The following is a 3962-nucleotide window of genomic DNA, read 5'->3' as shown; positions in this document are numbered from 1 at the left end:
TATAAGTTTATATATGTAATATGAGTAAGCTTTATTCAAATCCTATGAGTGGTGTTCCAAGAAATAATACGTTTTGGAAGCAAAACAAGTCCCTAATTTGGTAATTTCACCATGTTACTCGAATACTACCCAATTATGTTAGCTGGTATTTTCCAGTGTTTGAATGTTTGCTCTAGGCTATAGTTCTCTGTAAAGCAAAATTGTTCATTACTAAAAAGAGGAAAGTTGTATGAAGTAACATGTACCTAATACCCAACTTGAAGATGTTTGAACACACTCAATTCCACCAGCATCAGTGCAAAATGAAATCAGTTCCTCCACACCAGAAATATTTATCATAAAAACAGAAGATCAAGGGCAATTAATACTTTGTGTTTTAAATTTTCATTTTAAGACTCTTTTAAGTAGTAAACATTTATGATATCACTCAATTTTTAAAATGAGTTTTATTTGGCATTTACGTTAAGTTAATGTTTCCCCTTTTTAATTTTTAAAAATATTTTATTTATTTTTGGCTGCATTGGGTCTTCGTTGCTGTGCGTGGGCTTTCTCTAGTTGCAGTGAGCAGGGGCTACTCTTCGTTGTGGTGCGCGGGCTTCTCATTGCGGTGGCTTCTCTTGTTGAGGAGCACGGGCTCTAGGCATGCGAGATCAGTAGTTGCAGCATGCAGGCCCTAAAGTGCGCAGGCTTCAGTAGTTGTGGTACGCAGACTCAGTAGTTGTAGCGCAGGGGCTTAGTTGCTCCGCGGCATGTGGGATCTTCCTGGACCAGGGATCGAACCCGTGCTCCCTGCACTGGCAGGCGGATTCTTAACCACTGCGCCACCATGGAAGTCCCTAATTTTTTTTAATGATCAAGTGTCTATACGAGGTAGAGGTCATTGTTACATGTTACTGAAATACAGTAGTCCCCCCTTATCCAAGGGCGATATGTTCCTAGACCCCCAGTGGATGCCTGAAATTGCGGAGAGTACTGAGCCCTGTATGTACTATGTTTTTCCCTATCCTTACATACCTATGATAAAGTTTAATTTATAAAGTAGGCACAGTAGATTAACACCAACTAAATAGAACAATTATAATAACATACTGTAATGAAAGTTATGTGAATGTGGTCTCTTTCTCAAAATATCTTATTGCTCAAATTTCATACCTTTTCCATCTTAACTAAGCACTTATCTTGCACTGTGGCCATAACTTTGGCACTTTGAGGTGTGACATCCAAACTAGCATGAATTTCTTTTTTCTTCTTCACAATTTCAGGGATAGAAAATTTATTCTTACCATAGATCTTAGCAACCTCAGCATTTTTTCGTTCCCTATAAGTTTAGGACTTCACTTAAAGGAAGGACTTTACGGCTTCTGTTTGGCATATCTGAATTGCCAGCATCTGTACTCTTGGGCTTTGTGGCCCTTATTAAGTAAAAATAAGGGTTATTTGAACACAAGCACCAAGATACCACTATAGTCAATCTGATAACTGATGGATACTGAATGACTCATGGGCAGGATTATACTGACAAAGGGATGATTCACGTTTCCTGTGGGATGGAGTGGGACAGCTAGAGATTTCATCATGCTACTCAGAATGGCGCTCAATTTAAAACTTATGAATTGTTTCTGGAATTTTCCATTTAATATTTTTGGACCATGGTTGACTGTGGGTAACTGAAACTGTGGAAAGCAAAACCATGGATATGTGGGGGGGGGGGGATTACTATATACCATCCTGTCATATAATGGCTCATAATAATAATAAACCATGCATCTATAATCCTGATTTTTTAAACAGAAAAACTCTGAAATGTTTAGTATAACCCTCTTACAGAAAAGTTTTCACTGGTTTATTATTATGGTCAATTATTATTTTTCCAAAACCCATAAAGTGTTGGGGAAAATACAGAATAATGTATGATTTCAGGAATTCCTGAGAATTTCCTGGGATTCTGACATACCCAAATCCCAAAGAATATCTGTTGGGAATTTGGAAATGCTCTTTGAAATTTTACCTCTGTAACATCTCTCGACTCTGCATCCCATCCCATCCCCAAGGCCACTGCTCTGATCGCCAGACCTTTGTCATCTCTTCCGACCTTGTGAGTCAGACTCCAGACTCCTCCAGCCCATCCTCCACGCTGCACAGGGATCTTTCTAAGGCAAAAACTCAGCCTGTCATTTGGCTGCGAAATCCATCCCTGGCCCCCCAATTCCTTCACCAATGTTTTTCAAAATGCATCTTGGGACAGTGGTTACATAAAAACATCTGGCAGTTTCTAATAAGTGGTGGTTTAGCTTCATTCAGAGATTTAGAATCTCTGGGAGTTGAAGCCTAAAAATCTGCATCCACATCTTCTGAAAGATTTCTTTAAATCCTTTTTATGGTGAAATACAACATGAATACAGAAGCCACATAAAACAAAGGTACAGATTAGTGAACCATAATTAGGCAAACTCCCCTATAACCACCACCCCTGTCTGAAGGCAAATCCTTGCCCCCCACCCCAGAAACTCTCTGGATGCCCCCCTCCCTAATAACCGTTTCCCACCTCCACCCCCAAGAGCAACCAGCAGCCTGACTTTCACTTTGCCTGTTTTTTGCTTATTTTAATGTAATTAAATTTTGTTTAATCCTTGGTTCTCTTTCCATCTTTTTTTTTTCCTTCTTGTGATTCATTTGCTAATGAAACCAGATCATTTGTCTTACAGAGTTTCCCACAGTCATTGCTAATTGCATCCCCATGGTGAAGGTAGCATATTCCTCTCTTCTCTGAATTTCCTGTTAATTGGTAATTGGATCCAGAGACTTAATCAGATTCATATTTCTTTTTCTTTTTCTGACAAGCCTACTTTTATAGGTGATGTGTTCATCATCAGGGGCTCATGACTATGTTTTCACTTTCTCATCTTGTACATTTCCCACCCCAGATCTGAAATCAGCCCCGATATCTGGGGTAAATACCTAGGAGTAGAATTGCTAGTTTGTAAGGCAGAAAAATGTTTAACTTTCTAAGAAGCTGTTAGTCTTCTCAGATGGTGTACTTATTTACACTCATATCAGCAATGTATGAAAGCTCTAGTTGCTCTAAATCCTCACCAGGATTTAGTATGTGAATCTTATTTTAGCCATTCTAGTGGTATGAAATGTTATTTCACTGTGGATTCAGTTTGGAGTTTCCTAACAACCAATGCTGTCGAGCACCTTTTCATGTGCTTATTGGCCATTTGTAGATCTTCTTTTGTGAAACGTGTTCTGCGTATATATTCTATATGTGTCAATTGAGTCAAACTGGTTAACTACTTTGTCTGAATCATCTATATACCTTTACTGATTTTTTTTGTTTGATTGAGTTTCTGAAAAAAGTGTGTTAAAATCTCCAGCTGTGGTGGTATGTTTGTCTATTTCTCTTTTAGTCTCAACAACTTTTGCTTTATGTATTTTTAAGCTGTGCTACTTGGTGCATACAAGTTTAGAATTATAACATCTTCCCATTGAATTGGACTTTTATTGTTATAAAACATCTGTCTTTATTTCTAGTAATAAATTCTGTCTTAAGCTTATTTTATCTGGTATTATTATAGTGACACTAGCTTTTTTTAAAGTAGTTTGAATGGTATACCTTTTTTCATCCTTTTGTTTCTGTTTTTTTTTTTTTAATTTTTTTAAGATCCTTCTTTTTTTTTTTTAATTTATTTATGGCTGTGTTGGGTCTTTGTTTCTGTGCGAGGGCTTTCTCTAGTTGTGGCGAGCGGGGGCCACTCCTCATCGCGGTGTTTTTATATTTTTAAAGTGTTTCTTATAAATGAATATAATTGGGCTTTAAAAAAATCCATTTTAATGATATCTGTCTTTTAGTCAGTTTGTTTAAACCATGTATATTTAATAGAATTACTGATAGAGTTGGATTTAGGTCTACCATTTGCTATTTGTTTTTCTGTCTCATCTGCTCTTTGTTCATTTATTCA

Source organism: Balaenoptera borealis (genome assembly GCF_965194805.1).
Source record: "Balaenoptera borealis genome assembly, chromosome: 1".
Taxonomy (NCBI): domain Eukaryota; kingdom Metazoa; phylum Chordata; class Mammalia; order Artiodactyla; family Balaenopteridae; genus Balaenoptera; species Balaenoptera borealis.
Note: the sequence above shows the minus strand (reverse complement) of the source record.